The 10,681-nt window shown below is 30.5% G+C and overlaps 1 non-coding gene across 1 annotated transcript; it reads right to left on the bottom strand.

Moving 5' to 3' along the window:
* Positions 1-9,300: 9,300 nt before the first annotated feature.
* Positions 9,301-9,372, bottom strand: Trnat-agu. Its single transcript has one exon. It is a non-coding gene; the product is annotated as a tRNA-Thr (tRNA).
* Between the last annotated feature and the right edge of the window lie 1,309 nt (positions 9,373-10,681).

The following is a 10,681-nucleotide window of genomic DNA, read 5'->3' as shown; positions in this document are numbered from 1 at the left end:
TTGTATAAACAAAACTTTCAATGCTCTCTTGCAAAAGAACTTTTCCGATTTTGTAATACCTTCGAATGATATGCAATGAAGCTCCTATAATCAGTAGTTGAATATTGAAAATTAACATAATACCCATCATTTTTTATCAAATTTTAAAATACCTTTATAAGGTATATGCTTTTTCAATTCCGTAAAGTCATATTTGTCTAATAACGATGGATGCTTCATAAATTTTCGATCTGATAATATAAATGGTATTTAACAAGGCTTTGTATAATTCTACTTTTATCAAAATTTAAATGATTAAGCCCAATACCACATAAAAACTGGCAACATATGCCCCACAAATCATAGCGTAATACGCTTCTTTTTTATAATTTAAATGACTTTTAATATTGTATCTTATACCAGTCGGCTGTTCTTTTTTACTTTTAATTTCACTTGTCCACGTAGCTGTTATAGGTGGTAAACTACTCATAAAATAATCATTCTCTGTGACATACAATCTGAAGTTACAGATATCAACATTTACCGGCCTTTGAAATGTAGGTTTTACAATAAATTTGAGACCAGCGATGTAACATATGATCGAAATAATCCTGAGAATGACCTTCATCTCCATTAACAGCTGCTATTAGATTTGAAAACAAAGGCGTTTTAGTTGTTTCTAAATATATTTTGGCCATGTTGTATATGATACATGTTTTAAATCATCATCACCTAATTTTATAGCATTTTCTTCTATTTGCTTGTTTGACATATAATATAAGCTATGTTATATATGAAAAGTTCACTGTTTTATAAACGGAGATAGTAAAAAATTGACTTACAAGAAAGTATAGTAACATCTAACTATTCATATTTATATATCAAAAAGCTTATGTGTATTGGGAATATAAAAATATAAAATTAAATAATACTTTAGCTTTTACAATAGGCGCAAAAAATATAATATAGATGCTGGTTACTGGACTTTTAAAATGCTTAAAACGTTTCTTGAGTCTGTTAACGTAAAGCTTGAGATGACAAAAAATAAGGGAACTTGTAAAATAACTAATAATAATGACGAGGTATTAATATTGTCTGATACTCTTATTAAAATGTTAGGTTTTAATGATACCATAAAAACTATTAAAAAAGGTATCGTACAAAATGGTGTTTCTAAAGTGGATATAAACAGAGGATTAAAGTGTATACAAATTTCTTCTAATATTGTAAATTCAAGTTATAATTATAACCCTGAAGGAAAAAGTAATATAGCTTTAACTTTACCAGTAATAACAATTCAGTCGTTATTTGGTACTGTATACGAATACAACGATATTGAATCTAAAGTTACAATTATAAAAGGAGCCTTTAACGAGCTAATATTTAATATATTAGATCAAGATGGTAACCCTTGAATGTAGGTAGTATTCTACTTGAATGTTATCTTGAGTAAGTTAAATGGATGAAGACATTAAAATTGAGCAAAGTTTAAGAGATATTTATTATGATCCAAAAACAGGGTATCAATCATCAGAACGGCTGTATCAGAAAGCATTAGAAGAAGGTATAGATGTTAGTAGAAAACAAGTTAAAGAATGGTTAATATCTCAAGATACATACACTAGATATAAACCTATTATTAGGAGGCATAAATTCAGGCAAACAAGGGTAAACTATCTTGGTGAACAAATACAAATGGATTTAGTTGATATGGGTTCTTATAAGTATAAAACAATGGTTATTATTGGATATTAACAGCTATTGAAATATTAAGTAGATATGCATTTGCTATCCCTGTTTATAGGAAAGACACAAATAATATGACAAAAGCTGTTGCAAAACTATTAAGTCAATTTAAAGATAGATTTAATGATTACCCGAAACTAGCTCAATTTGATGATGGTAAAGAATTTTATAATTAGGTGTAAAATCATTATTAGAAAACATGGAATTAAGTACTTCTTCTACTAAAAATGATAAAAGGCTGCAATTGTCGAACGATTCAACAGAACGCTTAAAACATCTATGTGGAAATATTTTTACAGTAAAGGAACATATAAATGGATTGATATATTGGATGATTTAGTATATAATTATAACAATACAAAACACAGTACAATCTTGATGAAAGCCTAAAGATGTTAATAAAAATAATGAAGATGAAGTATGGAATACATTATACGGTCATGAAGTTGCTTATTTACCATTACCTAAGATTAAAATTGGTGATATGGTTAGAATATCAAAGTATAAATCTATATTTACGAAAGGTTATGAAGCAAATTTTACAGAAGAGCTTTTAAAGTGACTAAAGTTATTAGAGGAGATCCAATTTATATGAGATAGAAGATGTAGAAGGAGAGCCTATAATTGGTAAATTTTATGAAGAGGAACTATCAGTTGTGAATAAGAAAGATGATGTTTATAGAGTTGAAAAGATATTAAAACGTAAGAAGTTTAAAGGTAAAAGATGGTTTTAGTTAAATGGTTAGGTTATGATAATAAACATAACAGTTGGATTCCTGAAAGTGAAATACAAAATATAGAGTAATCTATATAATGGCAGAAGGAGGTTTTGATTATATTGAATTAGAAGATAAGAAGCAAGAAGATAATAAGCAAGATATAATAACGATGATTGCAAAATCAATTTATTGATGATGAAGATAATAAGCAAGAAAATAATGAATATTATGAAACATCATTTACTGATGATAATTATGGTGTAACAATAAGAAAAAAGACAAATAAAACTAATACTCTTCCTGATGTTCCTACTTCAACTCCTGTTTATACAAATATTAATAAACCTAAAAACAATATTTATTTTTCTGTTGAAGATTTTATTACAAAAAATTATAGAAAAGAGTTTAAATTTAATAACCTAAAAGGTATGGCATATGAAGGTTATTATGTTTAGATTAAATTTAGGTAAAACTGATTCAACAAATAATATTACATACAAACCATTAAATAAAAAAAATGAGCGAGGTGATAGTATAATTGTTTTAAAACGTAATAGTAATGGTATATTACAATACAATAAAGCAGAAAGTGCTAAAGAAGCTGTTAAACAATTTAAAAACGAAATTAAAAGAATTATTAATTTGCAAAATGAATTTATAAAAACTGAAGAGAGTATGCCTATGGTTGATTTAAATAATCAATATACAGAAAATTTCAATCAAATAACTAATGAAGAACTTAGAGAACATATAGGGTAATGACCCTCTGGAACTATTGATAAAAGAACACACCACAATTATAAAAGCACAAATAAATCACTTTACTGAAGAGCTAAACAAAACTCAAGCTAGAATAGATGAAATAGAAAATGAAAATGAAAATGGTATTTACAACAATATTGATCAATTAACTACTTTGCACGAAAGAGCCGAAGAATTAGAAATTATAATTAGAGAAGAAGAAGATCAATTAGAAAAAGAGGATGTACGAGATAAACAGGAAGAAGACATTACTAGATTACAGTGGTTTAAAGAATGGGTTAAGGAAAATATCCCAGGATTATCAGCTTTAGCTATATCTATAGGTTCGATAATTACAACCATTGTCATTGCTGCAAGAAAAGCAATCCTACAAGGTGCTCAAGCTACTAGTAAATTTTCTAAGGCTTTAGCAAATATAGGTAAAAATTATGGCCAGTGTTAGGACCATTATTGAATATTATCGCTCAGGCTATATCTTGGGAGCTAAAGGTTTAGCATGGTTAGCTTCTAATCTATGGGTTTTAGCTATTGCTGCTGCTTTGTTAATATATGACCAGTATAAACAAAGAAGAAAATAAAATATGTTTTAATATATATGAATAGATTATTACAAGAAGAGCTTTTACCTGGTTATAAAAGACTGCTATGACAAAAATTAAAGGTAACCGTACTTTTATAGTATAACCTTTAATCCTAATAGTCTTAAACCGAATGAACAAGTTTATATTAATATTCCGAAATTGAAAGCAAATAGTTGTTTAGTCCCTAGTTCACTTAATCTATCGTTTGATCTTAAAATCAGTAATACAAAAAGTCACTTTCTAAATAATTTAAGTCAGATTTTACAACATAGACTACAAATTAAAGTAGCTGGGGAAACCCTTTACGATTGTAGTGAACATAATATTATAAATATATACAAAGATTTATGGTTACCTAAAAGTGATCGACAAGGCCTTATTGAATATGGTATATGTAACCAGAATTTACGAAAACTCATTTCAAAGGATGATAGTGGGGCAACAAGTGGAAGTCCAGAAAAAGTAGCAGACAAATTATTGTATAATATTTATGGTACAAGACAAAAAATTAATATTGATAATATTCTTAAAGACCATGGTCTGTATTGCCCTTTCAATATGAATAATAACTTTCAATACATAATAACATTACCACCAAGTGATCAAGTCCTTATCCTCAAAGTGGCCAAATTATCGGTGATTATGAATTAGAAAATATTCAGCTTGAATATGAAACTATTGAAAATCAAGAAATTGCAGATGAGGTGACAAATTTATATTCTATAGGAAGAAGCCTATTTTATGAACATATAACCCTCTTAAAAAGGAAAAATGGGATAAGTCAAGTACATTACAGAATATAAATGTAAATGTGCCTCGTAAAGTATGAAAGGCATTGTACTACTATTTACAGAAAATTCAGTTAGTGATAGTGAAAAATTTGAATTTCCATTAATCGATAAAATTAAAATGACAATAGAGGGTGTGCCAAATTGTATTTTCTCTCAAGGTATGAATAAAAAACTATTTTATGAAGAAGCAAGAAAATTTTTGATAGAACTATTCCGATAGATTGCTTCATGACAATTGAAAAATTTTATAAGGATAAATTTGCATTAGTTATCGATCTACGCACCTTTCAAGAAAAAAATATTGCTGGTAACGGTAAAAAAATCATTAATACTCAAAATGGCGTTTTGCTTGAAATTAAAAAAAGAGCATATACAAAAGATTTAAACTGTTACATCTATGTTATCAGTGATGCTCTTGTTCAATTTGTTAATAATGATTTGCAAAGTATTCAATACTAGAATAACCATTAATATATAAATGAACACACCCTTTAATATGATTATATTAGGTATGACAGCTTGCGGCAAAACCTTCTTTCTTTTAAGAATGTTAGAAGAAAACTTTAATAGACATTTTGATTATATTATTTTATTATGCCCAACGCTATCATATAATAAAACCTATCAAGAATGGAAATATATAAATGATTCTGATTTAATTAAAGTAGAATGCGACCAAGATCAAGTAGATATTGTTTTAAAATATGTTAGTGATGTATATAAAGGTACAAATAGTCTTATTATACTTGACGACTGTGGGAGTTGCTTAGATGTTAAAAATAGAACATCGGAATTAGTACGATTAGGGTTCAGTGCTCGTCATTATGGGCTTTCTACTATTGTGATTACATAGCAATTGACTAGTATTGCCAAACCTTATCGCGAAAATATAAGTTATTTAGTTACATTTTATAATACAAACCGCAATGATATGAAAACCATATTTGATGATTATCTTTATGGTGTTGAAAAAGATGATATAGAAGAAATAACCAAAAAATTGAAAAATAATAAGTATGCACATTTAGAAATCGAACTTGTATACCCATACCAATGGAAAATTGTTATTCCGCAATAAAACATGTGTTATATATATATGCCAAAGCGTAAAGAGCCTGAAACAATTAATGATATAATTAATGAGATTGATTCCACAAATGATATATCAAAGATGCGGTATGTGATGATAATATACAAGATAAACCGCAAGAGGGTTTTAATAAAAGAGATCAACTACTTAAACTAGCTGAAGATGGTGATTTAGACAAGTCAGTTGCTTACATTAAAAAGCTAGTCAAAAATTATTGATAAATTATACACTGAATACGAGAAAAACGATTACAAAAACTAATGAGTTTTAACTGATTTAGTTATATCAAAATTTTCAGATATATTAAAAGGGTTTGATGCTATTGAAGATCCTAAAGAATTAACAAAACAGCTTAAATCAGACGACCTTTTAAAACGAGATGTGTACAATTTAGTAGAAAAAGTATCACCATTTTTACCTTTTTTAGGATTTTTATCTGGTAGTGTGACAACTATTAAACATGTTTATGAACATAAAAATAATAAACCGGATATAAAATCTGAGGAATAATATAAATGAGCTTATTTTATGGACATGATAAAACAGATATTAATGTAAATATACAAGGATCCTGTAGATAAAACACATCTATCAGATAACTACTATACTAAAACTCAAGCTGATGGTAAGTATGCTTTGATTTCTAATTTACTAAAATATTATACTAAAACACAAGCTGATAATAAATATGTTTTTGTTTCAAGATTAGCCAACTATTATACAAAAAATGAAACAAATGGTAAGTATGCTTTAAGTTCTAATTTAAATAAATATTACACAAAGACTGAAACAGATGGTAAGTATGCTTTAAGTTCTAATTTAAATAACTATTATACTAAAACACAAGCTGATGGTAAATATTATACAAAGACTGAAACAGATGGTAAGTATGCTTTAAGTTCTAATTTAAATAAATATTACACAAAGACTGAAACAGATGGTAAGTATGCTTTGACTTCTAATTTAAATAACTATTATACTAAAACACAAGCTGATGGTAAGTATGCTTTAAATTCTAATTTAAATAACTATTATACTAAAACACAAGCTGATGGTAGTATGCTTTAAATTCTAATTTAACTAACTATTATACTAAAACACAAGCTGATGGTAAGTATGCTTTAAATTCTAATTTAACTAACTATTATACTAAAACACAAGCTGATGGTAAGTATGCTTTAAATTTAAGATTAGCTAACTACTACACAAAAAATGAAACAGATGATATAGTAAATAGTAAAGTAGTATATCAAAGTAACCAATTAAATTACCACAAATGTTGATAGCCAACGAAATATTATCAGAATTATTTTAATAATATTAAATTTATTGAATTTACACTTTTATTAATAAATCCATCTGATAACTCTAAAACAATTAAATTAGATATTATGGTAGATAAGATTAAAAAAATTTATCATTAAATAACAAATGATAATGAAAAAAGATAGTTAATGCATTACTAGATTTATATTACGTATACTGTGTTGATGATGATTTAAACTATATTTATATTATTATTGAACCAAAAAAATCTGCAGCTTCACTAGGTTATAACGAATGGAAAAGAAAATGGCTGACAGCATTTAATGGATTAACCAAAATTCAAGTTTATTCACAACATCAATCTACATTATCTATGATATAATGGTTATTCACAAAATTTTGGGCTACTATAGAAGATAATATTCTATCAACTAAAAAATTTGTAAATGATGAAATCGAAAATTAAAAAATTTATTAAAGATAACTATCAAGCTAAACTTAAGATGAAGAATAATCCTATGTTTGACTACATATCACATAACTGTTTGTAATAAGTAATTAATACAAAAGCGATATACAAAAGATTCAAAATCCTGAAACAATTAGTAAAACACTTTTAACAAAAATTATATAAAACATTGTTAAACATGTACATGTGACACACGCTTGACAGACAAATTAAAAAAACATATAGATTCCATATTTTTAAACGATAGATTGTAAAAGATATGTATTATCCTCTGTTATTCGATGAATATTCTTCGAATATTCATCGAATCCAATGGGAGTGACCCCAATTTTCACTTCGTGAAAATTTTCCCAATGTCGCCTAGAATTTGATGGCCATCCTGCTCGAGCACATTGTGCTCTGCGCTGCCAAGCCCCATCAAACCGATGCTTTATTAACACTTGATTATTAACACTTGATTTTGAAGAGCATTTTTTGTTATTCGATGAATATTCTTCGAATATTCATCGAATTCAATGGGAGAGGACCCCAATTTTCACTTCGTGAAAAATTTTCCCACCGTCGTTAGAATTTGATGGGTTTCCATCCTGCTCAAGCATGGAGTAAATATTACTCGTAATATTCACATCATGCCTGCGCTGCCAAGCCCCATCAAAACCGATGCTTTATTAACACTTGATTATTAACACTTGATTTTGAAGAGCATTTTAAGTTTTCTGTTATTCGATGAATATTCTTCGAATATTCATCGAATCAACGGGAGGCGACCCCAATTTTCACTTCGTGAAAAATTTTCCCACTGTCGTTTGTAGAATTTGATGTTTCATCCCTGTTAGCATGGAGTAAATACATTTCGTAATATTCACATCATGCTCTGCGCAAGCGCCCCATCAAACCAATGCTTTAACAAATTGTTTGTAAAGACTGTTTGTAAAATTTAAACGCACCTATATATTTCAAAACATATAGATTCCATATTTTAAAACGATAGATTGTGTAAAGAGCATATATTAATCCTCTGTCGTCGGACACGGGGTGAGCTGAAAATTTAGCTAAAGCTAGAATTTTTTACCCACCGGGCTCGCATGAATTCTCGGCGATCCCATCCCCCTGCTCGAGCACTTCGTGCTCTGCGCTGCCGGATCGCCTCCGAACCAATGCTTTCTTAACAATTGTTTGTAAAGACTGTTTGTAAAATTTAAACGCACCTATATATTTCAAAAACATATAGATTCCATATTTTTAAACGATAGATTGTAAAAGAGCATATATTAATCCTCTGTCGTCCTTCACCATTGCTAGCTAAAAATTCTAGCTAAAGCTAGAATTTTTTACCCACTGCTCGTATGAATTTTCGGCGATCCCATCTCTCTGCTCGAGCACTTGTGCTCTGCGCTGCCGGATCGCCTCCGAACCAATGCTTTCTTAACATTTATTTCTAAAGATAGTTTTTAAAACATATATATTCCATATTTTTAAACGACAGATTGTAACCTCGAGATTTTTACCCCCCTTTGAAAACAATTGTTTGTTAAAGATAGTTTTTACCCACGGTTAAACTCCGTATCGTACATGGGGGATATGAGAGCACTTTTTGTGCTCTCGAACCCCCATGTACTATACTACTTGCTGACATACCCTGTCATCGTTCTGGCAGCTCCTGCAGCCGAAGCGATTCCAAACTATAGCACTATGTGTTCCTTTGGACTACATCGTCTAGGCCGAGAGGGGAGTCTTGGAGTTTGGGCAGCGCAGGACTTCCATACTACATGCTCAGGAATCAGTACGCGGTATGAGGCGCTACTGACGTCATCCTCGCTTCGCGACGGACTTCCATCATCGTATATATAATATATTAATCCTAACATGGTTTTTTAATATGCACATGAAAAACATGTGACTTGGACGAGATTTGAACTCGCGCCTTCGGGATACTAGTCCGCCGCTCTACCTGTTGAGCTACCAAGCCCACAGGGATTGGAGACGAGTCAAATCTCTTTTAGACTGCGTATGGACGAGAGATTCTCGCCACTATAGTAGTTTACTGGATGGCACCGTGTTTCAACTTTATTCCAAAGCCATCATCAGAGTATATATATAATATATTAATCCTAACACGGTTTTTAATATGCACATGAAAAACATGTGACTTGACGAGATTTGAACTCGCGCTTCGATACTAGTCCGCTGCCTACCTGTTGAGCTACCAGTCCACAGGGATTGAGACGAGTCAAATCTCTTTAACTGCGTATGGACGAGAGATTCTTGCCACTATAGCAGCTTACTGGAACCATACAATGTTTAACCGTACGTCCTGTGTCCTAAGTGCAGGAGTCACCATTGCACTGTGGGATAGCTGGGAGGGTACATTGTATATACACTTTGTATATTACGCTCACTGCGCGTGCGTAGTTTGAGCACTGTGGTGACTCTACAATACAATCCATACAATGTAACTGTACGTCCAGTGTCCTATGCAGTAGTCACCATTTTATTATGGTGATATAGCTGGGAGGGCACATTGTATATACACTTTGTATATATATATATATATAAAAAGATAAGTTTCTCCGGATTTTAAGTGATTTTTATTGAGCTTGACTCGTTGTTTGAGCCTTCATCAGAATGAGGATGTTTATTTAACAGCTTTTAGCTTGGAGACGTTTAGAGGTCTAATTGGATTAGTGGGTGGATTAATGTGACATATTCACACACCAAAACCCAAACGCATTTCACCCCATCCAATCACATTAATCCACCCACTAATCCAATTAGACGCTCAAACGTATGTTTATCAGTATGTTCTAGTCCCAAGTGCAGGAGTCACCATTTTACTATGTCACCATAGTAAAATGGTGACTTGCACTGGGGACACAGGACGTACGTGGCACATTGCATGGATTGTATTGTAGAGTCACCAGAGCGCTCAAACCTATATAGGTGAGCATTGCATAAAGCAAATGCGGTGAACGTCTCTTTATGAGACTCTCTACGCAACTGAGATGCTCAAACTGAGCAAGCGCAGCGAGCGTAATACAAAGTGTATAACAATGATAATAATCCTGGATAAAAGAGCGCTCAATATTCTATATATTAGAAGAAAGGATAAAATGAACTAAAATGAAATGAACAATTATTATGTGCTACTCGCCCTACGGCGTGAAACCCGAGTAGCGACAGCAAATAATTATCTTTATTTTAGTTCATTTTATATATATATATGTATAGGAAGTTTAGTTTATTTGAATCTCCGTAAGTAAAGTGCTCGGTGCGTAAGA

This window comes from Xenia sp. Carnegie-2017, unplaced genomic scaffold, assembly GCF_021976095.1.
Source record: "Xenia sp. Carnegie-2017 unplaced genomic scaffold, XeniaSp_v1 HiC_scaffold_23, whole genome shotgun sequence".
In the NCBI taxonomy this organism is placed as follows: Eukaryota; Metazoa; Cnidaria; class Anthozoa; order Malacalcyonacea; family Xeniidae; genus Xenia; species Xenia sp. Carnegie-2017.
Note: the sequence above shows the minus strand (reverse complement) of the source record. Positions and strands in the feature narration are given on the sequence as shown.